The sequence below is a fragment of the Canis lupus genome, chromosome 12 (assembly GCF_003254725.2).
Source record: "Canis lupus dingo isolate Sandy chromosome 12, ASM325472v2, whole genome shotgun sequence".
In the NCBI taxonomy this organism is placed as follows: Eukaryota; Metazoa; Chordata; class Mammalia; order Carnivora; family Canidae; genus Canis; species Canis lupus.
In genome coordinates, this window is record NC_064254.1 from 9,220,467 (window position 1) to 9,247,710 (window position 27,244).

Below are 27,244 nucleotides of genomic sequence, written 5' to 3' on the forward strand. Positions count from 1 at the left end.
AACCGCCAACCATCTGCGTCTTTCTTAACACTGGCCCCAAATGGCTGGAGTAGGAGAGATGAAGACGCAAACCAGGGATGCTGCATCTTTCTGGCTCTTTCCCTAGCTCAGTTGAGGAAAAGGACTTTTCATTGTCAATGCTTTTCCACTGGCCACTGGAGTCTGGTCACATTAGTGTTTTACATCTGAGCCATAAACCAGCAAATTACCTGTGGGGTTGTTTTAGCTAGGACTCTTGCTTGCTGATGACATTTCCCCTGGTATAGGTACCAGTTGGAATTCTCCCAGGCGATTGCTATTATCACATTATCAGGAGCTTATCTTGGGAGCATTTGGGTTTTGCTGTTTTAATAACCAAGCCCTGGAGCCTGTGTTGTGGGGTAAAATGTTTAGTCTGATGAAGAGAACCGGTGGGTCCAGCAGCATCATCTCCCACAGCTTGGGCCAGAGCTTATTTAAGAGAGCAAAAGTAAAAGGTGCAAGAGGAGCATTTGCTTAATTGGCCATAGATTTTCTTGGCAATAATTTGAAGCAAGATAAGGGACCTCTTCAAGGTCATGTGTCTGGGCATGGCCAGGTGAGGAAAGGGACTAAGGAAATTCTGGGTGGTTGCCTTTTTAAATGAGTTGCTGATTTCCCTAGTCCTCTCATCTGTCAGTTGATGAACATCTGTTGTTTAACTGATAGTTCCTGCCCAGCTGTCCTGGATCTCAGTCTGGACCAGTAGTGTCTATTTGAAGGCAAAGATGGAGGGCCTGCCCTACTGTCGGGGATACCAAAGGCATTGGACCCAGCCCCCCAAGGCCATGAACCTGCCCCAAGGTTGGGGATTCACTATGAAGCTTGGAGATAGAACAGGTCACTTCTGGAAAGTGCATTGGGCAGCTGTATGTGTCCCAGCTTACACACCACCAGGCTGCTTCCCTGGCCTGGTCTTCTTTTTTTTTTTTTTTTTAATTTATTTATGATAGTCACACAGAGAGAGAGGCAGAGACATAGGCAGAGGGAGAAGCAGGCCCCATGTACCGGGAGCCCGATGTGGGATTCGATCCCGGGTCTCCAGGATCGTGCCCTGGGCCAAAGGCAGGCGCCAAACCGCTGCGCCACCCAGGGATCCCCCTGGCCTGGTCTTTACTCTAGTCCCAACCTTGTGGTCTGCTGGAGCAGACCCCGTGATTCCTCAGATTTGGCCCAAAGCTGATTTCATAGAGTGGACAGGAGTCTCAGAGATCTTTGAGTCCAGCTGCTCCTTTCTCAGATGAAGTTGGGGCCCATGAAAGCATCCATATCTCTGTGCCCTGTTGTGTCCATCCCTGCCTTACGATGTTGTCCTGCAGGGCTGTGAGCTACTGGGCTCCTTCATTCCCATAAGAGAGCTCCATGAAGCTGTGGCCCGCATTCGAATTGGGGTTTAGCACTGGACTCAACACTCCACAATTGTTCAAAATGTGCTGGAATGAATGAATGAATGAATGAATGAATGAAGTGATTTGCCCAAGGATCCCATAGCTGGTGGTGACAGAGCCAGGATGCCCAGCTTTAGCTCCAGTTTAGCATTCCTTACACTGTTCCACCCTGTCTCCCAAGAGGTAGAGCATCTGGCCCCAGACTGCTGGAGTTTGGGTCCTGGTTTATTTCCTAACTGTGAGGTGGCCACAGACACATGCCTCTCAGATTCCCCTTCAAGAAGGGATCGGCCACTCAGCCTCAAGGAGGGCAGTTAGCGGACAGCCTCGGGCTATAGCACCCTCAGGATCCACCTGAGCTCTGGAGTCCAGGCCAGCTCCCCATAGACCATGGCAGGGTGCTGGGCCTGGCCATATCTGCCCAGAGCCAGAGACCTCTAGCAGGCCATTCTGGAACTCTCCAGTGGGTGGCTGAGACACCATGATTGTGTGTGGTGGTTGGAGGCACTTCTGCCCCCTTTTATATTTGTCATGGGCATTACTTCTAATAAACCCCAGTAAATCATAATGTCTGCTTCCCAGACGACCCGACTGACAAGCTATGTGACCTGGGACAAGTTACCACTCTGGCCTTCATTGCTCTCATTTGTCAGTGGGAACTCATGGCCATACCGGCCTCGTGGGGTGGTTGTGAAGAGTAACTGAATCCATGTGGCACCTGACCCACATAAGCACCAGGACACACTAGCCAGTGTTATTACTCAAGAATCCTATCTTGCCCATGGATTTCAGTTGCAGGGTATCTTGCGTCCAGGTGAAGGAACTAGAGAAGGATGTAGTCTTGGGACTGATTCAAACATGTTTTCTGGATGCATCTGAAAAGTAAGGTTATAGAAATGCCAACTGCGGTTCCTTTTCCTGGGCAGCACCCAAGGGAGGCTAGCAGGGGGCAGGGGCTGGGGGCCAGGACTGAGCAGAGGCTGTCCCTCTCCTGGGAAGTCAGGTTCTGAAGGTCAGGAAGGCCCATCACGTGCCCAGCTTTAGAGGCTGAGCCAGGACCCCCCACCTGCTCACAGCCTAGTTCCCTCTGGGAAAGTTTGTGAAGGAACTGAGGGGCTACATTTGGTGCCTCCTTGAGCTCCATTCTCCTCTCCTGTATACCCTTGACCACTTCCCTACCTCAGCTTAGGTCCTCAACTGCTCTGAGTGACCCTTGCAGCTTAAGACATTGGCTCTTTTAAAAACCAGAGAGTTGGGATCCCTGGGTGGCGCAGCAGTTTGGCGCCTGCCTTTGGCCCAGGGCGTGATCCTGGAGACCCAGGATCGAATCCCACATCGGGCTCCCGGTGCATGGGGCCTGCTTCTCCCTCTGCCTATGTCTCTGCCTCTCTCTCTCTCTGACTATCATAAATTAAAAAAAAAAAAAAAAAAAAAAAACCAGAGAGTTCTAACCCAGCCCTGCCTCAGCAGCAAGCCACACCTTTGTCTGTTGCTAGAATCAATTCTGCTTGTGTTAGCAAAGGTGTGGAGGTAGATAAGGTGAGACTCATCATCTGGCTCTGCCGTTCTATGTCAAGAGTCTGCAAACTCTTTCTCTAAAGATCTAGACAATAAATTGTTTTACAGGTTGTAAGGTCTCTGTCACAACACTCTACCCTGATAGCACAAAAGCAGACAATATGCAAAAAACAAACAAACAAACAAAAACCATGGCTGTGTTCTAAGAAAACTATCTATGAACACATGTCCTTTGGCTCAAGGCCAACTCCTGTTCTATGTCACAAATATGATACTACCCTGGAGAAACTAGTTCCATCACCTGAACCATAGTGATATTACGGGAGGAAAGTAGAGAGAGCACACAACAAATTTGGGTCAATGGGCTGTGAGATGTTTGCCCGAAGCTTCTCCAAAGGAACTTTCTCTTCTTTTGCAGGGACCTCTTCCCAGGAAGAAGCTGTGTGTCCAGGTGGTAGCACAGCCACTATTGTGGTGATGGTAGTGGGCAGGGAAGGGTGGTGGCCAGAAGAGAAAACTGACCCAGGAGTATAGCAAAGCCAAGAGAATGGCAAAAAAAAATGGGCTTGACATCCTGATGCCACCGGGGAATCCCTGGAACAAACCATACCTGAAGCTAGCAAGACTCTGTCTGAACTTTTCAATAATTAATTCATTCAATTATGTTACCTAAGGCGAAGCTAAGTGGTCTGTCACTTACAATAAAGAGAATTTTAACAGATGCAATCAGAGAACTCAGGAAAAGAAGGAATGCTCTCTCCCCTGCTAGGTCACAAAGATGCCTGTCTATTCCCCACACCCACATTCTCACAGATGGAAGGAGGAAGTAGGGGCTGACGTGCAACAGGACCAGAAAAAACTCTGCGCTGCTCAGTCTGGCATCCAGAGTGAGTCAAGGGTTAAACAGATCTATTCTAGCACTTCCGAATCTTTGGCCCTCTGGCCCCAGCTCAAAGGGCCCAGCTCCCCCACCCCTTTGCTCAGTTTCAGCTCCCAAAATGTCATGCAAATTATTGTACTGCAGCCTTTGACAGGTCCTGCTGAGTTAACACAGTTGGCTGCAGAACCCCTTCAAAGGAGGATTGTCTCAATCAAAAGGAGAAAGTCTCCGAGGCCAATTAGGCCCTGCATTATTTGACTGAAGTGTGCCAGATTAATCGCAATTATTAATTACAGGCGACAGAGGGCAGAAATGTAATTATCAACACCTTCTCTATGTGGGAGGTGGCCATGGGCAGTGGCAATCTGAGACCCTGATTAAAGATAATGGAGGTCACCCTTCAAGGCGAGGCTGGGTGAGGGGGTCATTCTGCAGGCCAGGGGTGTGGGGAATCATGGGCCCTACTCAGCGCTGCCAGTCACCCTCGCCCTGAAGGCGGTCCAAAGCTGTTCAAATTCTGGCCTGGGCTCTGTGTGGAGAAGGTGCTGGTAGTCAAGGCGGGACTCGGCTGTGGTCCTAGCTCTGCCCTATTGTACCAGGTGAGCCCCCACTAATCATCTGATCTGGAATTCAATCTCTGGTCTGTTAGTGAGGGGTTGTTCTGGAATTAGCATTTCTCAAAACAGGGTGCTATTGGCACGTGGGGTTGGTCAGTTCTTCCCATGTAGGACCAATTCCACACATTGCCCAAGGGGACATATTGACTTAGAACACCTCCTGCCCTACCCCAGATGCTGTGACAACCCCAAACCACACACCCATCTCTCAACACGTCCCCTAGGGAGACAGTAGCCCCCCGGACTGAGAACCCCCATCTGATAGCCTTCCTGGAGATCTGGGTGGCCTCCCTCTGCCTCAGTGTCCTCATCTGAGAAATGGGGATCACAATGTGCCTTCTTCATTGGGTGACGGAGTTTCAATAAGATATCCCTGGTAAAAATGAAGAATAGTGCCGGGCACACAGGCAATATGAGAGTTGTTACCCGGTTGGTATGATATACGGAGGGCCCCCTCCAAGTATTTACTATCTAACTTCAACCCTGATGAGTCCATGCCATTATTCCCATTTTAGAGATGGAGGGACTGAGAAGCTGAAAGGTTAAAATAACTTGTCAGATTTCAACAGTAGGTCAGTGACTTCTTAGCCTGGCTGCTTCATGGCCTGTTTGTGGGGGACGTGACAAGCAGGCACTTACTGATTCCTTGTCATCAGTTGTCTGGGCTGTGGAGGTGGAGAAAAGGCAGGACGGTGGCCAGGGTACTGGGGTGATTACTGTTAGCTTGGAGACAGACCGGAAATGAGGGCCTACCTGAGACAGCCCGGCCGCACACTTCTCGGTTATCCCGTCTATAAATCCCAACTTGGGGTTGAGGAGGTCTTCCCTTCACTGGCTTGACTACGATGGTGCCTAAGAGCAGGAAATGAGGGCTGAAGTCCAGGCCCAGGTCTGTAATGGCAAGGCTGTAATGGCAAAGGAATTCATGGTGTGTTGTCCAGAGCGGGCTGCTCCTGGGGCGGCTGCAGGAGGGAAGCCCTGGCAGGATGCTTCTCCTTATTGCTGGGGGCACCAGAAGGAGCTGAGGAGGGTGAAACGGGCCACAGCGTTCTTAGGTGCAGACATTCAGAGCTCAGACAGGGTATCACAGAGAAGCCACAGAAAGTTTAAGGACACCTCAGGGGATGGGAGTCAGCCACTTCTCTGTCACCTTCCACTCCTCACTGTGGTCTACAAGGCCCAGTGACATCTCCATAGTACCCACTCCAACCTCTCTGATGTCATTTTGTGCCACTAGGCCCAGACACACTGACCTTTCTGCTCCTCTTTCCTACCTCAGGGCCTTTGTACTTACAGTCAGCACGGGCCTGGAATGATTTTCACCTGGACCTTCCTATGTCTGGCTGCTTCTTACTATTTGATCTCAGCAGGAGCCCCTATTCAGACAGGCCTTCCCAAACCACAGCTGAGATAGCCATGCAACCCTGAGCTACACCAAGGACTTTTATTTTCTTCTTAGCTGTTATCATTGCTTAATGTTGTTTATTATTTATCAATATAATATTTTGAGTTCCTCAACAGGGTCTGCCATTTAATAGGTCCTCAGTGAACATCAAATAAATGAAGAATGGAGACATACTTCTGATGTTAGCAAATACTCTAAGGAAGAAGACACAGCCCTGCCCTCCGGGAGCCCCAGGCTGGGGGCGGGGGAAGACATAGCCCTGCTCTCAGGAAGCCCCAGTGTGAAGGGACACACAGTTATTTCTCTTTAAACAATAGTTTATCAGCAAATACTAACCAAACACATAAACCCTGAAGGAAGTCAGTCCATGGAGGATTTCCCATAGGAAGCTGCCTCTTAAAACCAGTGACACCACATCTCTGACACATCAAAGGGGTGTCTTTTCTTTCTTTTAAAGAATTTATTTATATCAAAGGATTTTCTGCCTAGACCATCCCTCTAAATCAGAGCCAAAATGATCATGATCAGATGTGGGTAATGAGTGTAATTAGTGACAAACCCCACAAATCCCCCTCTACTGAACCAGACACACCTACCTGACCACTCCTTTAGGCAGTGTAAATACTTATTTACCTCTTGATTGGAGAAAAGACTAGTCACAGACCATTCTTTCTCTCTGCTTGGAACCCCTCCCCTCTTCACCACCTTCTCATGTCCTTTCTTCCATCCTGCCTATATAGAAGCTAGTCCTACTGCAGTGTACAACTCACATTGCAGTCTGCGAGTGTACAACCTATACAACTATATGCAGCAGCCCTGATAAATTTCTAGAGTCTCAGGACTAAAAGAGACTTCAGAAAGCCTAGAGCAGAGTTTCTCAATTTTAGGGTGAAGACAGGGGCTGGGCAGATAAAGACAAGCCAAAATGGTACTGGTCTCAAAGAGCCCACTCTTGTGAGGACAACAGTCTGGTACATGGGTTCAAAGGGGTTTTGCCCATCGTGAGCCTAGTGGGTCCTTCCCACCCCAAGGTAGGTAAATCCTTCTAGATCAAACATTTGTTTAGATCAACCTAATTCTTTGAGAAGCTGTTGGGTCTCTTAGTGGTGACAGAACTTTTCCAAGGTTATGGATTGGCACCTTAATGAAATGGTTGAAATGTGAACCCATAGCTTTTGAGTTCCCTGAGCAGCAAAATGATCTGTCTACTGCATCTCTTCTACCCTCTAAGTCCCTGTTAAAATGCCCTCCTTTCCCTCCCTTCAGCGCACTCTCCATTCTGTGTACTCCATTCTGGTTTCAGATTGAGTACATGCCATGCTTTGGGGTCTTCCTAAGGAAGCCATACAGTCAAGCTGTGACACTAATCATTTTGTCCACTTCAAAGTGGGGACTTTGTAAGGGTTAGTAATAGGGTGAAGAGCAATTCTAGGGGTGATGGGGAATACCCCCCTACTAGATGATAGAGTAAAAATAGAGATCTCAGACACATTTGGATAGCAATTGTAGCTCTGCCCCATGCCGTGGGCATGACCTTGGGCAGTTTATTCAGCCATTCTGGGTTCCTAGGTTTGATAACAGTAAGAGGAGGTGAAAATAAGCCTTTCTTTCCCCCACCCCCTTCCGCCAGTGTAGTGAGGATTACATAAGGTAATTTATGTAAAGGGCCTAGTTTGGCACCAGCCACAAAGGCTCACACCATGGCTTTGCCTGTCCCTCTAAAAGCTCCCTCTTCCCTGAAAGCCCTTCGCAGCCTGTGTTCTGCGTGTACATTATGGCTCTTCCCTGTGGAAACCGTTTAAAGGCAGGGACTGTTACTGGGAAGAGATAAAATCCTTGGCACAGCTCAGCCATTACCAGAGATGTTTAACCAGCCCGCATTCACAGGCAGGAGGACACGCATGAAAGCATTTTATCTTCCTCCCACAAGGGGAGCGCAGAGCCCCGTGCCAAGCCGAGATGAAGGCTTGATTTTTCTAAGTAGATGTTTAGGATTCTATGGATGCTTTACTAACTCCCAGTCAAATCACGACATCAAGGAAAGAAAAACCCCATTTTCTGCTAAGATGTCGAAATGGCCCTTTCCAATTAGGCAGTGGGCTTTGGGAGGGGGAGCCCAGGCAGGCAGCGCAGAGCTGCGTCTGCCCATCTGTGTGTTCTAGGGTCTGTGAGCCCCTCAGAGCTGACACTGCACGTTCTGAGTGAAGGGCGGGCTTCCAAGTGACTGTCTTGTCCTCTGTGTTGCCCATTAGGTTAGGCCCCTGCTTGTCTCTAGGAGGGGGTGTAAGATTGTTAATTACTAGTCGGTTACATGTTTTGGTTGGTCTAATCATCTACTTTGAATTAGCAAAGTCCAAGACTCTCATAAAATTGCCCACAAGATGCAAGTATGTGCAAACAACACCATCTATCTAGAACTCTCCAACTCCTGGCTCTCCGCAGCACCTCATTTACCAAGAAAGCATAGATTCACCTTTTAAGACTCAGCTCAAGGGTGGCTAATGATAGCAATAACAACAAACATCTGTATGGCCTTTATTCTGCTGGTCACTGCTTTAATTGCTTTCCATGTACTAACTCATTTCATCTTTTTTTGTATCTATAGTGGCTCAAACGATGGCCACAGATTCCTTCTACTCCTCCTGTTGGAGAGGTGGGGTGTATGGTCTCTTGCCTTGAATCTGGGCAGGCCCCAGGTCTGCTTTGACAATAGAATGTGATAGAAGTGATGCTGTGCCAGGTTCTAGATCAAGCCTGAAGATCCTAGCAGCTTTCACTTCCATCTCTTGGCACAGTCTCTTTGGGAGCCCTCGGCTACCACGTAAGGAGTATGATTAGCCTAAACTGGTCGTGATGGAGTGGGCACCTCTGAATGCTATCATCCAACATCCCAGCTAGATCCAGCCTTCCAGTCATCCCAGAGGAAATCCAAGACATTTGAGACCCTCCAGGCCAGCTGAATAAACTTTGAATGACCTCAGCTGACACCACGTGGAGCAAAAGCATCAAACAGCCAAACTCTGCTTAAGTACCTGACCCACCTAAGTCTTGAGATATAATAAGATGGCTGGAGTACTTTGTTACAGAGCAGTAGGTAACCAGCACCTACTGAGCTAAGTACAATGGGATACCATTTGACAGTTGAGAAGACAGACACAGAGAAGTCAAGTAATTTGCCTAAGCTCTTATAGCTATCAAGTGGTGGGGCCAGGATTTGAAACCCAGACAGCCCATCCCCAAAGCCTGTGCTCCCTCCTCTTCTCTGAGCCCTGTATTAACTGTTCTCCCAGTTATCCTAACACCTCTTGAGCTTACCCATGGGGAAATCTACTACCCTACTAGATGCAAAGTCTGCTCAAGCCACACACATACTGAGTCCTGGTATAATTGTACCATCATCAGCACAGAGGAATAATGCTCAGTGTTTGCTGGAAGAGTGGAGGGGAATGGATTAATGGCTGGCTGGCTGGATGAATGGATGGACTTCAATGGGATAGAGCCTGAAAGATGTGGAGGAACTAGAACCATTTGGGATATAGGCTTATTAGAGGTACCAGTAAGGATCAGTATGAGGGAAGCAGAGGGCCCCAAAGGTAAGGAGAGCCACACCACACACACAGGGAGCAAAGGTCCCCTTTGCTAATCATGTGGTTCTTCCCCAGTGCCCTTTCCTCTCCAAGGCCTCGTGAAGAGTCACTCTTTGCAAGTAAGGATTGATTTTGAAGAGCAACTTCTATTTTAGTATTATATGTTTAATCTTTAATCTTTTTTTTTTTTTTAAGTAGGCTCCACACTGGGCGTAGAGCCTGATGCAGGGCCTGAACTCATGACCCTTAGATTAAGACCTGAGCCGAGATCATCAGTCAGATGCTTAAATGACTGAGCCACCCAGGTGCCCCACTCCCCACCACCTGCCTTCCTTTTTTAGGCACAGTCTTCACAAGGACCAAAAACAGAGTTACTGAGAAATAGACATGTCAGGAACCATCTAGTCACTATGTGAACACTAATTTTTCCTCTGAATGTCCAAGCAAAAAAGGAAAATACACTGTAGTTAAGGGTTCTGATTTGGGGGAGTTTGGCTGATCTTTTAGAACCAGAAACAGTGACCCCAATAACTACAGGTACAAAAGGGTCATCTCTTACTCTTAGGAAGGAGCCCCTCCAGACACATGTAGCCCACATTGTCATCATCAGTCCACCTCGAATGCAATGATGCTTATCCTTGGCTCTGTCATTGTCAAACGGACATTATCCTGAGATCATTCACCTCTCATCCTCAGTTCTGGATGTCTTGTGCTTCTGGCCAGAGTAGTCAGCACCCTCAAGAGCCTCTAAACCTCTGGATCCTTCTAGAGAAACAAGTCTCTGGGCCCTTCCACCAGCATTTTTCTCTTTAAAATTCCAGGAAAAAAAAAAAAAAGGATTTTGATTATCTTGTTCAAGAGTATTTTCCCAGAAAGAATAGTCACTCCAAACCCCAATGGAAATTTCCATTGGGACCTTTTTTTTTTTTTTTCTGTAACCCCTTACACAGAGCAGCATTAAACTTACAGGATATAATTCCTGAGATACCCATGATTAGCTTCTAGTTCATAGAAGCAGGTATAAAGAGGCCAACAGGCCAGAAGATAGAACTTCTTCAGCAAAAGGCATGGGTTCTGTTTAGAGTTCAGAAAGAGTGATTTGTCATCTCAAGTGGGATTTATTGCACAGATGTTCTTACAGACGGTGTGGTTACACAATGGTTGAGCCAGAGATATTCACTTTCTCATTAACCCCATGAGAGTGACCAGCAGCTTCTGAGCTACAAGAGAGGGCAATAGGGACATCAATGCACACTGATCCCTCCACCCTGCCCTGCCTCCCACCAGCTTCTACCACCCTGCCTTGCTCAAGGCAGATGAATACTCAACTGACCTAAGGAAAATGCTAATCCCAAGCCAAATTCACTCTGCTAGTTCTACTCCCTGCCACCTTCCACCTACACACACACACACACACACACACACACACACACACCTACACACACACTCAATTCTCCAGTCTCTGTTCAGAGAAGCAATTCACTTTACTACCACCTTGAGCATAATATGAATCACTAAACAAAAGCTATCAGACACAGACAAACCTTAAGATAAATTATTTTTGGAATGCTGTCTTTTCTTTTTAATACATTTATTTTTATTGGTGTTTAATTTGCCAACATATAGAATAACACCCAGTGCCCATCCCATCAGTGCCCCCCTCAGTGCCCATCACCCAGTCACCCCCACCCCCCACCCACCTCCCCTTCCACCACCCCTAGTTCGTTTCCCAGAGTTAGGAGTCTCTCATGTTCTGTCTCCCTTTTTAATATTTCCCACTCATTTTGAAGCACCCAAAGGCAAGCTTCTCTAATGTTAGTGAGGATGTGGAAAAAGCCTCACAGGGCCATTGGCTATTCTCTGACCACTTCCCTTTCTATCCCTGTCTCTAGATGTTTGCACTTGCTGTTCCCTCCACCTGGAACACTGTCTTCTGACTGCCATCTCTTCCTGGCATATTATCATCTATCCTTTCAGGTCCAGACATTCCTGACCCCCCACACCCCTGAGGAAGGAGTCCCCTGAGGCCAGGGCCTCCACCTCTCATCTCACTGTGTCACCTTGTGGTTATCAGTGTAGGCTCTGGAGCCATGGCGTGGGCTCAACTTATGACTGCTACTTACTAGTTGTGGGACTTTGCACAAGTTACTAAGTCTCTGTGCTTCAGATTCCCCCTCCATGATAACCACGTCTACCTGAATGAATGTTACCTGTTGTCATCATCACTATCCCTTGGGAGCTGCAAGCACAGGGCTGGGCAAACAAAGGAGCTCAGATTGACTCCTAAACTGAACTATGAAAATAAGGGATTGGCCTCAGTCTGCCGGGAAAGTGGGGGCATAGAGACAATAATGCAATAGGGACAGCTCCAAGAGAAATATGGGGACCTAGGGAGGAAGTTAGGGTTGGATGGCCTACCTAATACATCCTGATTGTCTCTACCAGGCCCTAAAATTTTTCTCAGCACCAACCCCCATCACCTTCTTTGGACTCAGAGACCATCTGACTTGAAAGGACGTCTCAGATCTTCTCTCCAGGGTGCCATAGGCAGTGGTGGGCTGGAAGATGTTAAAAATCAGCTCTCTGGAAAAACAAAGAAGCAATCATGATTAGTAAGTATTGTTTGCCAATTTCTCTGGTGTAAATACTCCCAACCATGGCTGATTGCAAACTACCAACATGCTGTCATTGAATGCAGAGTTCAGAAGAGATGCCCGGTAGCACTCCATTTTATACTATTTCCACTAGATGCCTACAACAGATGTAAATAATCTGAAGAGTACAGATCATAGTAGAATATGGCTAAATAATTAGGAAACGATGTGTTTTGAATATTTCTTGCTTTTCTTTTTGATATAATATTTTATATATTATTTAATAATATTCTTTAACATATTTGATATATTATTTAATTTCTATAACTTCTATAGTATATATAAGTTATATATGTACATATTGTATATATTTATGTATATATTTATAGATGTATAAAGTTTATATAGTAAAATTTTATTTGGGTCCCTAGATGTCTCAGAGGTTGAGTGTCTGCCTTTAGCTCAGGTCGTGATCCCAGGGTCCTGGGATTGAGTCCTTTGTTGGGCTCCCCACGGGAGCCTGCTTCTCCCTCTGCCTATGTTTCTGCCTCTCTCTGTGTGTCTCTCATGAATAAATACATTTTTAAATCTTTAAAAAAAACTTTTAAGTTTTATTTATTTAAAGTAATCTCTACACCCAACATGGTGCTTGAACTCATGACTCCAAGATCAAAAGTCATAAGCTCTTCTGACTGAGATATACAGGCACCTCTATATAGTATAATTTTAAATTACAGTTGTGTTTTAAAAGCATCTGTCAAAAGATTCTATCAAAATCCTAGAGGAGAACTCAGGCAACACCCTTTTTGAACTCGGCCACAGTAACTTCTTGCAAGATACATCCACGAAGGCAAAAGAAACAAAAGCAAAAATGAACTATTGGGACTTCATCAAGATAAGAAGCTTTTGCACAGCAAAGGATACAGTCAACAAAACTAAAAGACAACCTACAGAATGGGAGAAGATATTTGCCAATGACGTATCAGATAAAGGACTAGTTTCCAAGATCTGTAAAGAACTTATTAAACTCAACAGCAAAGAAACAAACAATCCAATCATGAAATGGGCAAAAGACATGAACAGAAATCTCACAGAGGAAGACATAGACATGGCCAACAAGCACATGAGAAAATGCTCCACATCACTTGCCATCAGGGAAATACAAATCAAAACCACAATGAGATACCACCTCACACCAGTGAGAATGGGGAAAATTAACAAGGCAGGAAACAACAAATGTTGGAGAGGATGCGGAGAAAAGGGAACCCTCTTACACTGTTGGTGGGAATGTGAACTGCACCAGTTCACAGAAAACTCTGGAAAACTGTGTGGAGGTTCCTCAAAGAGTTCAAAATAGACCTGCCCTACGACCCAGCAATTGCACTGCCTGGGATTTACCCCAAAGATACAGATGCAATGAAACGCCGGGACACCTGCACCCCGATGTTTATAGCAGCAATGTCCACAATAGCCAAACTGCGGAAGGATCCTTGTGTCCATCGAAAGATGAATGGATAAAGAAGCTGTGGTATATGTATACAATGGAATATTACTCAGCTATTAGAAATGACAAATACCCACCATTTGCTTCGATGTGGATGGGACTGGAGGGTATTATGCTGAGTGAAATAAGTCAATCGGAGAAGGACAAACATTATATGGTCTCATTCATTTGGGGAATATAAAAAATAGTGAAAGGGAATAAAGGGGAAAAGAGAAAATATAAGTGGGAAATATCAGAAAGGGAGACAGAACATGAAAGACTCCTAACTCTGGGAAACGAACTAGGGGTGGTGGAAGGTGAGGTGGGCAGGGGCTGGGAGTGACTGGGTGGCAGGCACTGAGGGGGGCACTTGACGGGATGAGCACTGGGTGTTATTCTGTATGTTGACAAATTGAACACCAATAAAAATAAATTTATTTAAAAAAGAAAAGCATCTGTCAAAATTTCTGAAACTTTCACGATTGGCTCTCCTCTTCATTAGCAACCTTGATGATGCTCTTTGCAAAACATATTCACCTAAGGGCCTTTGCCCTTAGGTGAACCAGGCAGTTTCCCTTGCCTGGTATGCTCTTTTCCCAGATAACCCTGTGATTCCTTCCCCACTTCCTTCAGCTCCTGTTCAGGGATCACTTTGTCCCTTATTAAAAGACTTTCTCTAGCCATTCCTTTTTTTTTTTTTTTTTTTTTTTAAAGTAGGCTCCAAGCCCAGTGTGGAGCCCAACACAGAGCTTAAAGTCAGGACCCTGAGATCAAGACCTGAGCAGAGATCAAGAATCAAGAGTCAGACACTTAATGGACTGAGCTACCCAGGTGCTCCTAGCCATTCTATATAAAATAGCAGCACCCCCTTCCCTCAGTACTTCCTAACCCCCTCACTCTGCTGTACTTTTCTCCAGAGCCCTTGACACCCTGGTAGTCAAGGTAACCAGATAGTATTCTCTGTTGTCTGTTTAATCATCATCCATCTGCCCCCACTGGAAACTCTGCCAGGACAAGGATTTCTGTCCATTGTGTTCACTGATCCCCAGTTAAATTGTGTCTGGCAGATAGTAGGTGCTAAATATATCTTTGTAGAATGACTCAGCACTTACAGCTCTTCACAGGGAAGAGGTACAGCCACCACCTCTCATCTGCTTCTAACAGCAGGGAAGTTATGAGTACTTCCATTTTGCAGAGGACTCCCTCCCTCACTGTAGAAGTTAGGAGGCTTACAAATAAAGTGGCTTCTCCAAGACCTCAGCTGCTGGAGGATCTGCCAGACTAGACTTAGTCCTCTTGACTGCTAAACCAGGGCTCTTTCCACCATCACGCTGCCTCTGACATAACATAGCAGGAACTCCACTGGGTGAAACACGCTTGAGGCCAGGAATTTGCAGGTCATACTATGCACTGCCTGTCCCGAGCCCCTAGTATGAAGTTCCTGAACACATGAACTGCTCAATAAACATGTTTCTAGGGTGAATTAAAGACAGACAAGTTTTTTTTCCCAATGCCCTCTTTTACCCCCTACCCAAGTCCTATCCTTTCTACCTATAAAATCTCCTTATCAGATACTGGGAAACTCTAATGAAGCTATCAGGGTCAAGCTTTATCTGCCAAGACTTAAATATTTTTTTCAGATCATATGCAATCACAAGCACCTTCAACTCCTATTGAGCACAAGAATGTTAAATGAATGAATTGATGGATGGATGCATAAATAGTGTATTGTGTATGTGGGTGTGTATGTATGTGTGTAAGTGAGAGTTTGCTGCACTAATGGTGGGATTTTAGGCACCCTATGAGAAAGGGAGAGAAGGAAGGATCTTCTGGAGCCAAAGCATTGAGAGGTCAGGAACTGCCCTTCCCTGTCACAGCCCTGAGATATGGGGTCTGCCCCAGAATTAAACAATGTGTTGAAAGGAGAGAGAGGAGCAGAGGGAGTTGTTCATTTTTCTGATGAGTAGTGGGTCCAGAACCTACTCCAATCTCCTTGTTATGCTTTGAGGGATGTTCTTGACTTACAAAGAGGAAAAAACGGGGGATTGGTGGGGAGGGGGCAGGGGAGCCAGGCTCCACAGGTCACCTTCCAGAAAATGAGATGTCAGCTAGCAGGAACGAATTAATAGAAGTGGACCCTGCTGCTCCAGCATCATTCTTGGTAAATCTTGTGTTCAGGAAGTTTCTCCATGGCCTCCACTTCTCAAAGGAGCTGCTGGAGGTGAGGTGTGGAGAAATGCATATGCATATTCAAAGTGAGTGTGTGGTGTTGGGTAAGGGGGTGCAGAGTAATTAACTGATTCTCAGTTCTTCTGAATCTTACTTACTTACTTATAAAGGGGAAATACTGGCTGTTTCCTGGACACCTTTTCCCAGAGAGGCCCAGAGACAAGTTGGGGAGAATCTAGGCCTTCTAGAACCTTGGGCAATGGGAGCTGGAAATGCCTTTGGTGATTGCAAGACTTCCCAACCTTTTGCAATGCTAAGAATGACCTGCCATGATTGCTCAGTAATACAAACTCTAGGCTAGTGGATGTCTTACCTTAGCAGACAACAGACTGACCTGAAGAGCTTTTCAAGCAACTACGGGCTCTGCCCCCAGATTTCTGATTCAGTATCTCTAGTGTGGGGCCTGACAATTTGCATGGGCTGTATAAGAAATCCCTAGGGGTGCCTGTTGCTGCTGCTTCTGGGACTACACTTTGAAAATCTTTCCTAGGCTGGTTGCCTGGACCAGAATCTTCAGGAGAAGGATCTGCAAGCTACTTTCCAGATAATTCTTCCCAGATAAGCATCATGACACTTTAGGAAGCTACTAAAATATGAGTACCACCTGTAGCAAAAGCACCTGGGAGTCTTGTTAAAATGTGGATTCCCAGGCCCTGCCTTGGCTCTTGAGGGTGCAGAACCCCTGGGGGTGGGGCCCAGGAATCAGCATTAAACCAGATCCCCAGATGATTCTAAGCTAATTACAGTTTGAGAGTCATGTGACCTTATATAGCCTCTTGTGTTCAGAGGAGTAAATTGAGGCCCAGAGGGTACATTTGCTGCCCAAAGCCCTCAGCACTATTTCGTGACCAAAGTGAACCCCAAGCAGGGCTGTTTTCCAAGAAGGGAAGAATAGTCCAAGGTTAGGGCAAGCTTGAGTTTTCCTGGGAATCCCAAACTTCCCGGGAAGTTTGGCTGAAGTTCTCTGAATCCTGGACCTCTATCTTCAGGTGCAGGAGCCACAAGGCACCATTCCCCAAACATACCACTCTCCCTTCCATTGTGGCACCTTGGTGGTTTGCTTCATTTAAGGACTCAGCCAGGGACACCCTTTCCTCCTCCTGGAATCTTTCACGTCTCAGCTCATCTCTCTGTGAAGCTCTGGAGACCCCCAGCAGATAGCATGCTCTCCTCTGGACTTGCAGTGACCTTGCACATTTGTCCACTGCTGCTCTCACTGCTGTGACAAGGACCAACTTATGTAAACTCCCAAGTGTGTTTGTCCTGCTTGGACACCTCTGCTGTACTGGCTGTGAGTAACAGGTATGAGAGCATCAGAACAATGCTACCCATGGAAGCACTGGGGAGGTGTGACACAGATGGGCTGGAATTCTGGCAAAAGCAGATACATCTAGAGAACATTTTCCAGAAAGAAGAGGAGAGTAAAGGAGATTGTAAGAAGTTTGGGTCTCCGTGAGATGTAATTCCTACCTGATTCCTCTCCTTTCTAAAGAATCTTTAGCAAAACTGCCCATTATTTTCAAAAAGCTTTTGGATTCCATCAACAAATGAATGGATAAAGATGTGGTATATTTATATATATGTTAATATATTATATATATGTTAATATATTATATATATATATAAAAGGATATTACTCAACCATCAAAAAGAATGAAATCTTACCATTTATATCAATGTAGACTGGAGGGTATTATGCTGAGTGAAATAAGTCAATCAGAGAAAGATAATTATAGAGTTTCACTCATATGTGGAACATAACAAACAACACAGAGGATCATAGGGGAAGGGAGGGAAAACTGAATGGCAAGAAATCAAAGAGGGAGGCAAACCATGAGAGACTCTTAACTCTAAGGAAAAACTGAGGGTCACTGGAGGGAAGAGAAATGGGGTGTGGTAACTGGGTGATGGGCATCAAGGCAGGCATGTGATGAGCAGAGGGTGTTATATGCAACTGATGAATCACTGAACTTTACATCTGAAACTAATGATGTACTTACTATATATTGATTAATTGAATTAAAAGTAAAAAGAAAAAAGCTTTAGGATTCAGGTTGTTTGTATTTTTACTGTGATACTATGCTGATACCTGCCTTTGATGGAATCAGGAAGATCTATTCTCAAGGGGTTCTGAATACTCTGTCTTGTGTTAATCATGCCTACTTCTCCAGTTACCTTAAACTCAGTGGATAAAACAATAACTCTTTTTTCTCTCTTATGGTCTGAAATTTGGATGTGGTTTAACTGGGTGGTGCTGACTTAGGGTTTCTCATTAAGCTGCAGTTGAGATGTCAGTTACCTGAAGGCCTGACGGGGCTGGAGGAGCCCGGGGGGAGGAGGAATGGCTTCCAACATGGCTCCTTCACATGGCTGCCAAGTGGATGCTGGGCTGGTAGGAGGCTGCTGTTCCTCCTCACCTTGGCCTCTTCCCCCCAGCACAGGAAATTCAAGAGAAGGAGAAGCAGAAGGAAGTGACAATGTCTTTTGTGATCTAGCTTGGAAGTCACAAATCACCACTTTTACCACTTTCTGCCTACTAGGAAAAAAATCACCAAGGCCAGCCCATATACAAAGGAGTTTGGCTCCACCTTTTGAAGGGAGGAGTACCAATGATTCTTGAGTAGATTTTAAAATACTCCAAGTCATAGTCCATGGGAGACTGAGTACCTGGTGTACTTAGTGTCTGGTACATACTAGATGCTCGCTAAGTGTCTGGTGAACTGGACTGACAGCCCATCTTTCCCTAGGGCCACTCTGAAGCTGAGATGGGATTGGAGACAACAGCCACTGCCCTTGAGCAAAACTGTCCTTGGGCATCTCTGGCTGCACAATGCTGTTCTTGGGCTCTGGCCTGTCTGGTTTGTGCGGGACAGTCTTCCTTGGCCTGGATCTCTGACCAACAGTGTCCCTCTCGTCCTGTGCACACCTTTGGCTCCCAGCCTTCTGCGCGTTGCCTCTACAGTGCCTGACCATTGGCTCTTCAGGGCTCCTGCATGTCTCCTGTCTACAGTAAAAGGCCTGGATGGGCAGCCACTTCCACTTGGAGTTTGTTTCCAGGCATGGGTTCCTTCTAAAGAGAGATTATTTTATTCCGCTGAGACATGGCAGGGGCAGTTCAAGGGGGGTGGGAACAAATGGCCACCACAACATGGAAATTAATTAAACAAGTTCTTTTCCTTATGGTCTTTATATGCCCATGGCAGCCACCAACACTTTGCTCAGACTGCTGCCCCACCCAGCACCCTTCCTTCTACTCTCTGCCTGCAAATCTACTACCTGGGAGACAGCATGGCTAGTGGAAAGTCACTTTCTCAGCCTCCGATTTGTAAACTGCAAATATTACACTGTGTCAAGGCCTTATTCGAATGCTTAAATGAGAAAACAGGCTGGAGAGTGCTTTTCATAAAGTATTTTATAAACCGGTATATGTAAGAAATCATCATTTTTTCTTTCCATCCTCCACAGCCCAGCTCAGATTCACATTGATGAACCCTTCCTGCAATTAGGTCTCAACCATACGTCTCTGTATTTAATCTGGACATCCTCAACTTTGTCCTTTCATTTGTGTTAGACCGGTTCCTGACAGCGAGTGTAAGCTCCACAGGATTTGCCTGTGTCTCTCCCGCCGCACACAGCGTGGTGCTGGGTACACACGGGTGCTTAGAGCATCTGTGCCGACAGACCACACTGCAGGCATGCTGACCTTTGGGGGCCTGAAACAGAATTGCTCTCCATCTTCCATTCTCTGTCTATGATCCTGTTGAGGCCCCTTTAGTGGAGACTATGCCATTCTGTGCAGTCGTTTCCAGTGTCTACTTTGTTTCTAATGGCCTATGCCTGATGTTCTTTTCAAAGAACTGCCTTTGAGAACTGCCTAGTCCACACTTGTAGTCAGCAGGCTAGTAAGTGCCTGGGAGTTAGGGCCCCCTCCAGCCCCCAGCAGCCTTTAGTCAATAATCAGCTGGTGCAAGAGTCTGGTTCCCCTGCCTTAGAGACCCCAGGTGAAATTTACACTGCAGAGCTCCCCTCAGGATCAGGCTGAGGCTGGGACCTGTACCTTGCTTCACCTTCCTTGTCCTACTTCTCCAACTCCTTTCGGCTTCCTAAATCCTTTGCACACAGACCCTCAGCTCAGGACCTGCTTCCAGGGAACCTAACTAAGACATCCTCGGCCGTGCTCCTAGCAGAAAGAGCAAGGCAGCACTGTTGAGCCATATGAACCAAGGTTCTGCAGAAAGGAAAGGTAGGGAAGAAAATCAAAGACCTTTTCCTCTTTGGGCTGCTTCCTCATCACTACCAACAAACACCATAATTGTGAAGAAAAAAAAAAGTGATTAATTTTCAGTTTACCTTTTCTTTAACATAACAAACTTCTGCTTTTTGAGGCTTAATTGGATCTATTCTTAGATGTGACAAAAAGTTAGTTGAGATGAAAGGGGCATATCAAGGAAAAAAAACATTCCAAGTGAATAATTTAAGATCACATCCATAATTAATGGCATTTGGCATGCTTCCCCTGGAAGCCTAATCATAGCTCGGGATGTGCTAATTAGAGCCGTTTGGTGCAAATCAGTTGGTGCAGGTGTGGAGAAGCCCGGCTCTGGCTCTGGCTCTGTTCCTTTCAGCACCGGTGGAGGCAAAGGTTCCAGAGCCTCAGGCTGGGCAGGGCTTGAATAAAGAAATGGTGGTGTTCCATTTTGAAATGAATTTTGGTGGGAAATGAATTTCTTTTTCTGTTGAAGAGGGGGCAGCTCTGTGTGTGTTTGATGGTAAGGCACAGCAGGATGGCTGGAGAGGCTTTTTAAGTGAGATCCTCCTGCTTTATGGAAGACGAGAGAATCCAACAGGGCCAGAGTGGGGGGGAGGGAAGCCAGGAGAGGGCTGGGGTCCCCTCCAGCTCCTGCACTCAACATACAGGGGGATGGGCAGGATGACCTGTCACAGAGCCAGGGCACCCAGGATCAGGTAAGGCACCAGGGCATCTTACCGGGTTTACTCTTCTATGTCTGCTTTCCATTCCAGGAGGCTGAAACCATGGGTTCAACCCTGGGCTTCCTGCTCTCTGACTGCTGGTCAGATTTGGCACCTTGGGAGCTGCATGAGACGGACGGAGAGAGCGTTTGCTTAGCTTACTCACTTTCCATCTCCCTCCTCCTTGCTGTGATCTGCTGAGCCCTAGAAAGAACATTCCAGTTCTTTAGGGGCAGCCTCCTCGGTGCTTGGTGAACTGGGCTTCTGAGGGGCATACATTTCACCCCTCCCAGCCTGGCTACAGCACTCCACCTCCTGGTTTCCCTATCTGCCCACAACTTTGCAAAAAGCCCCTTTATTAAACTCTCTTTAAATGATCCTTATTTGAGGGTGACATTTCTTAAATGCTCTGTCAGGACTCTGAAAAAAGAATTATTTCACAAGAGTGATATTCTTTTTAAATGGAGTTCTGTTCCTTCAAAGCCAATATTTTGGCAAATGTTTTTTGCCTTTTGAAGGGAAATCTTTATAAAATGCAGCCCTTATTTCCCTGCCGTCTTACAGAGAAGCAAGTACACATGATTTAGAAGCTTCTCTAGATAACCCTTCCTGAACATCAGCTGTTGTACCGTGCGGGGCACTGCAGACTGTTCCGGATTCAACTGAGTCAGAGCCCTAACCCACTAGTGGGACTGCATTTGAAGATGGGGCCTGATTTAAGGAGGTAATTAGGGTTAAATGAGATCATAAGGGTGGATGGAGCCCTTCTCCAGTAGGCCTGCTCTCTGTATGAGAACTGGAAGAGACACAGGGCTAGAGGGCTCGCTATCTCCTCCCAGCACACAGAGGAAAGGCCCAGTGAGAGAAATAGGCCATTTGCAAGTCAGGAAGGGAGTTCTCACCAGAAGGTACCCCTGCCGGCTCTCTGAGCTTGGACTTCTAACCTCCAGAACTATGAGAAAATAAATGTCTGTTTAAGCCACCTGGTTTATGGTATTTTGTTTGAATAGCCTGAGCATGGACTAATACGGAGACCCAGTATGTGACTGTTTCCACTCTGACTTAAAGCTTCTCTGCCTTAGCTCTTTCCACCAGCTCTTACCCCTTGCTGCCAATAGTAGTACTACCTTTAGCAGAGTCATCCTTACCTGCTTCGTTGCTTACTAGTATGAAACCAGACATCAAGTAGATTAGAATTATGTATAAAATAAGAGTTAATAGGTTCTGAGTGAGGGCCTAAATTGCTGGTCCTTGAATTCAGCATGTATTTTAATGCATAGACTTCATCATGAGGATTTTTTTTTTTTTTAATACCCAGAAGCCCTGTCTTTCTGACTCTGGAATTCTTGTTACATGCTTATACAGCTGAGGTTGCCAAATTGCCAGCACAAGGATAAATGTGGCATCACAGACACTTTTCTACTTTTCGTTGGTGAACCAACTGGTTAGAACACAAGGAAATTTTAAGTCTCCTCTTATACCCAAGGATTGTTGGGCATGAAATGATGAGAAACTGGGCTTCTGTGTCCTTGTCATGTGCCCCCTGGTAGGAGAGAGGACTGTGGCTTCATCTGTCCCAGTGGGGTCCCAGGGACCTTGATTAGCTCTCAGGTGCCACGTGAGCCATCTTTGTCCTGGCCTGGGCGGCACCGCCACCAGTCAATACGGGCCGATTTTACAACGTGCCCCCCGTGTAACTGTGCGCACGACTCCCCTCCAACCTCCTCGGCTTGTAATGCTCATTGGCAGAGACAGCTAATCAATAGTTGCTCCTCACCAGCCCCGTAGATATCGACTCAGGGCTTGGGAAGACTTTATAAGGAGTCATCGGGGGGATTCTTTTAGTTCAAATTGAATTGTGGGCCATTAAATCTCTTTAGTAAAAGACTGCTCCTCATATCATATGCCAATGCGCCCTCTGAATTTTTAACCAGCTTCAGAGAGCAACTGCCTTTGCTAGAACCATCTCAGCAGGTCCTGGGATTTTTTTTTCTTCTCCGGCAGATCTGGTTAATTGTTATGGATTTTCCAGCAGGTAAAAGCATTTGGAGTTTGGAAAGAGTAGGCTTTGTTTTCTTTTCAAAAGAAAACCAATTCAGGTGGCTCTGTCTGGAGACACAGGAAAGAGTGAGGGAAGAAAGGAAGGAGAGGGAACAGCAAGAGGAGAGAGAATGGGACATGGGGTGCCTGCCATTCAGGACATCTCAGAGGAAACTTGATGTTGAACAGATAGATGCCACTCCTGGGCACCCACACGCATACAGTGGAACACACAAGCAGACCTATGTGCCCACATGCAAACGTGTATGCACCAACACATGACACTGTTCAAGTGCATGCAATACACAAACGGGTGGTCATGCATATGCACATACACGTGCATCACACAGCCCAGCTCCATCACTGTTAACTCACTGACGGTGGATGAGTTATGTAACTCTCCCAACTGTGGTGCCCCCGTCTATAAACCAGGAGGCAGTCCTTATATAATAGGGTCACATGCAGAATAAATTAGTCAACGGGTGAAAATCTTTGGGCACATCTAGGTAGTAAACATCTGGTCCCCTGCCTGCAATCCTTGGTGAGGTCTGCCTTGGAATCAGAGATGGGAGGAGTCTTTAAAACCCTCATTTTATCAAAGAGCACCCCAAGGCTCCCCCCAAAAAGATATGGTTTGTTCAAGGTCACTGAGTGAGTTAGTAAATAGGCCAGGACTAGACTCCTGGTCCCCTTTTTGTTTTCTGTTGAACTGCCTTCATCAAGAAGGGAGAGGCCCTGTTGGCCCCAACAAGATTAATTGTTTTTATTAACAACTCACATTTGTATAACATTTTAGTCTTTTCAAAGAGTAAAGGCTAATTAAAAATTGCAGCCCTAAGAGACGCTGCCCTGGGCCTCTTCTGGGCACCCCTGCCCAGGGGGAAGGGAAGGGAAACCAGAGAACAGGCCTCATTTAATATGAAAATGTCAGTCTCAGGTCTGACCTCCACAGCCTGGATGATGTCCTTAAGGCAGGGTGGAGTGGGGGTCACCCAGGGACTGACTCAGTCTCCCTTGCCTGGCAACAGCTGTCGATTCCAGGAAAGGCACAGTGCACAGTGAGGGCAGGTGGCAGGCCAGGCCGGGCACCAGAGCCCAGACTCACAACAGTTAATTGCATACACAGGGCATGTGAGACTGCAAATGCCTGTGATCTTGTGGAGCTCATGCTTTAATAACATTCAAGCATTTGCTCCGAGCCGGGTGCTATTATAAAGCTTTCTATGTAATCACTCATGCAATCTTCAGACAATTCTATGAAGTAGGGATCTATCGTTATGCCCATTTTACCAGTGAAGAGGCAAAAGGAGCTTAAGTCACAGGCCTAACCTCTAAGTCGTAGAAATGGGATCTGAATCCACATACCCAAATGAATCTACTGTCTTCCACCTGTGCGTCCCTGAGTCAAAGACTCTAGTGCAAATAGTCTATTTAGGAGCAGGTCCATCGTGTCCATCGAATGATGAGTGGATAAAGATGTGGTTTATGTATACAATGGAATATTACTCAGCCATTAGAAATGACAAATACCCACCATTTGCTTCAACTGTGGATGGAACTGGAGGGTATTATGCTGAGTGCAGTAAGTCAATCGGAGAAGGACAAACATTATATGTTCTCATTCATTTGGGGAATATAAATAATAGTGAAAGGGAATATAAGGGAAGGGAGAAGAAATGTGTGGGAAATATCAGAAAGGGAGACAGAACATAAAGACTCTTAACTCTGGGAAACGAACTAGGGGTGGTGGAAGGGGAGGAGGGCGGGGGGTGGGGGTGACTGGGTGACGGGCACTGAGGCACTTGATGGGATGAGCACTGGGTGTTATTCTGTATGTTGGTAAATTGAACACCAATAAAAAATAAATTTAAAAAAAAAGGAGCAGGTCCCAGGAAACAGGAAGAGGAGTGTGTAAATGGGGTAGTGAGGAAGGGAGGGAATCCAATGCCACATGCACTGAAGATCTGATCACCAACTGCAGGAGCTTTAGGAGACAGCTGTGGCTTGAAATTTTGTGCCTGGCAGTGAGGAAGCTGGGGCATTCATACACCTACTTCCAGCAAACACAGGTTGAGTTGCCCCTGAGTTGTTCATGCCAGCTCTTCTCGTTCGCCACAAGCAGGAGAAAAGGCTCCAGGGACTAAGGAAAGCCCTCGGTCCCAAAAATAAAAAGCACCTGCAGGCATTCAGAAGGTGGCCGGTGTGCACAAGAGGGGATGTGTGTGGGGTGCGACTGTGCTCCATATGTCTGCCCCAACCTTCTAGATGGCACATGAGGACAGGGATCGTCACCTCCAGCTCAGAGATCAAAACAGGGAGACCCACAGGAATATGTTATTAAAGATATGAAGCACCTGCCATGCGGGGCCATGTCCCCTTCTTCTCCTGGTTTCTGTCTTGCAGATGAGCCTCTTTGGCACCATTCCATGAACTTTCCCAAGTCCTAACACAGAATGCATCTTGTCAGGCCTGGCAAGGGGTAATTTAAGTTCAGGGTGAGACAAAGACCTTGCTGGACTACACAGCCTCACCTGGCCTGCCCTTGCCCCCCACCCTTGGCCTTGAATAGCTCCACAGATACCCGTGAGTTGAATCATGTGTATGCCTCTTCCTAGCCGCCACCCACCCCCGCACCCAACTGGAGAGTTAAGGCAAGGCAGGGAGTACAGGCAGGAGAAGGGGCTGGTGTTCCACTCCTAAAGTGACACCGGGCCCCGAGGTTGAGGCCTGGGGCAGTAGCAATGAATATGCACCTCCTCGTTTGCTTCGGATTGCTGTAACTGGGCTGTTCGGTTAACTAAGTATTGGGAAATGCCAATGAACATGGAGAAAAGTCAATAGACACATGTAAAAGGCAATCATTACATTTAAAATGATTTCCCTCTCAAAGGCCTCAGGACACTGTTGCTATCAAGGAAAGAAGTGGGCCTCTGCCAAGCCCGGAAGTGTCGGTCAGCATGGGCAGCTGCATGGGCCTGCAAATCAGACTGGCCTTCTCCATCCAGCCAGCAATGACTTACTTGTCAGACGATGCCCAAGGGGACAGTGTGGCCGGGAAGGCAGATCATGAACCAGCAGGTTCACAGTGACTCCCACTAAAGGGTCAGCCTTCCTTTTGACCTACCTAAATTCATATTGTCTTTATTCCAAGCACTCTGGGCAGCACCGAGATTCAAAAGAGTCTCCGGCCTTATGGAAACCCTGGTGGCCTCACCTGGAGGTGACATGTAACAAGTGACGGTGCCTCCCAGAATAAGGATTACAGTCTCGGAAAGGTCTCTGAAAGCACAATGCCTGGTGCTGGGTGTTACTATAACAGTCGCGGTCTCCCCGTCTGAAAAGTTCGCTCCATGAGGGGAGAGGAAGGGGCTTATCAGCTTCCTTCCCACCCAGGCAACAAGACCTGGCACATAGTGGGTGCTTTGTATGTAGTGGATGAACCAATGAGTAGTGAATGAATTATGCCAACTGCTGATACATCGTAACTTCAGGCTTTATTCTGTAAGACCGGAACCCTGGGTTAGATAAGACAACCTCTATTCTTGCCTTTTAACACCATCACACCCCTATTCATTAATATTTTCTAGAATCACTTTTTTGCTAGTGTCTCTTCTATTAGAATGAAAGCTCGACTGGGAGGTCCTGGCTCCCTTGTTGGCTGTGAATCCCCAGGGCTGAGCACTGTCACAAAGTCTGTGTCCAGTGATTGACATAAGGGAGGAGGGGAGGAAGGACAGGGGGAGGAGGGGGAGGGGAAAATGAATATAAAAGGTGGAGCTGTGTCTTGGAAAATTGCAGGCACCTCATTGAGCACCAGAAGCTCTGGCTTGTGATGGAAAGGAGGGAGTCCGCGGGCTGGGACTAGGTGGGGGTGCAGCAGATCTGCAGGGATGGGTCCCCGAGCAGGAGCAGGTGGACTGTCCCCTGCCCTGGCTGTCACTCCATGAACCCCTCGCTGCCCCAGCTCCCAGCCTGAGCTGCTGTTCCTGCAGCAACCTCTGCACTTTCCCAGGGAACACGGTCGTGGTTCTGGGTCACTGATGCCTGTTAATGAACCTGACCTGTGGAGGGATTTAATTCCCTCTGTGCAGAGGTTGGTCTCCTTCCCCTCAAGGGGGAAGGGGTAAACCCTAGGGGGCCAGGCAGCTTCACCGGGGAGCTCCACCACCCAGCTCCCTAGGAGCTTGTGCCAGCTTGCAACCTCCCGCTGTGCTTGGAAAAGGCACAGAATGTCCCCGTTTGTTTCTTGGTAAAAAGCAGTGGTTTCCACTTTGTAATTAGGATTACTCTGCTTGCAGCATGATGTTCCTTTTAATCACCAAAGGGTAAGCTCAGCTAGCATAATGCAACCTGTTCATCCTCATGTACGTGCCGGCAGGAGGGCGGAGGACAGCGGGACCCAGGGATGAGCAGCGGACCAACTCAGCCAAAACAGGGGAGACGGAGACTGGGAGAGAGCATGCTTGCCTGGAAGAGAACAGCCATCTCTGGAGCTGGAGGAGACTGGAACAGTG

At 46.9% G+C, this 27,244-nt stretch overlaps 1 long non-coding RNA gene across 1 annotated transcript in view; it reads right to left on the reverse strand.

Annotated features, from left to right (window-relative positions):
• Window positions 1–2,060: 2,060 nt before the first annotated feature.
• LOC112641547 (uncharacterized) overlaps window positions 2,061–27,244 on the reverse strand; it is a 33,636-nt gene continuing 8,452 nt past the window's right edge. Inside the window, exons 2-4 of the long non-coding RNA XR_003124694.3 lie at window positions 11,894–11,996; window positions 5,175–5,326; window positions 2,061–2,281 (exon numbers count right to left, since the gene is read on the reverse strand). This is a non-coding gene — a long non-coding RNA (uncharacterized LOC112641547). The remainder of the gene's footprint in view (window positions 2,282–5,174; window positions 5,327–11,893; window positions 11,997–27,244) is intronic.